Source organism: Sinocyclocheilus grahami, unplaced genomic scaffold (assembly GCF_001515645.1).
Source record: "Sinocyclocheilus grahami isolate Dianchi unplaced genomic scaffold, SAMN03320097.WGS_v1.1 scaffold618.1, whole genome shotgun sequence".
Lineage (NCBI taxonomy): Eukaryota > Metazoa > Chordata > Actinopteri > Cypriniformes > Cyprinidae > Sinocyclocheilus > Sinocyclocheilus grahami.
Genome location: NW_015505797.1, coordinates 641,486 through 642,228, shown reverse-complemented (window position 1 = coordinate 642,228; position 743 = coordinate 641,486).

Below are 743 nucleotides of genomic sequence, written 5' to 3'. Positions count from 1 at the left end.
TCTTGTACATTTCGTGCGACTTTAAAAGTTACATGTCCAGTGAGCAGTGCTAAAAGATGAATCACATTTGAAAATAAATTGCCACCTACATTAAACCTAAATGCATTTGCTGAAGCATTTGCTAACTCTAACACCATTTTAGCTTGCTTCTACAAGTCTTTTATTAGCCGTAATCATAATTTGTGCAAAAAGGAATTCAGGTTGTTGGTGATTTTTTTGCCTCTAGTGTTCATTTCAGATGCAAGCTGCAGTGAATGCATTGAATGTATAGGTACATTTTTTTGGAGTTTTGCAAAAATGCAGCTAGATACACGTTTTTCCAGTGAGCCAGTGATTTATATATAATCTGCAAAAACATCTGACTGTCAGAAAATTCACAAAAGCATTTAGAGGCGTTGATAACCACAAGCGAGCCTGTTAGATAAGCATACCATTAAACAGTGATAAATCAATTATATAAACTTTGGTATTAAAAAAAAACTTTTGAAAAGAGTACTTATTACGGAAATAGTATATTTTAAAAGAGAATATCATGTAAAAGACAATGCACTGTATTCATTAAATGTATTGAATAACACTCTGAAGTCCTTTACATGTGCTTCAGTATCAAACACATCAAAATAAGTGTACTTCTATAAAGAACAACAACAGATTATTCAAACCTAATGATTTAAAATGTACTATATTAAAGTAAAACTATTAATTTGTGCATGTTTAAAAGTGAATTCAAGTGTGTTAAGAAA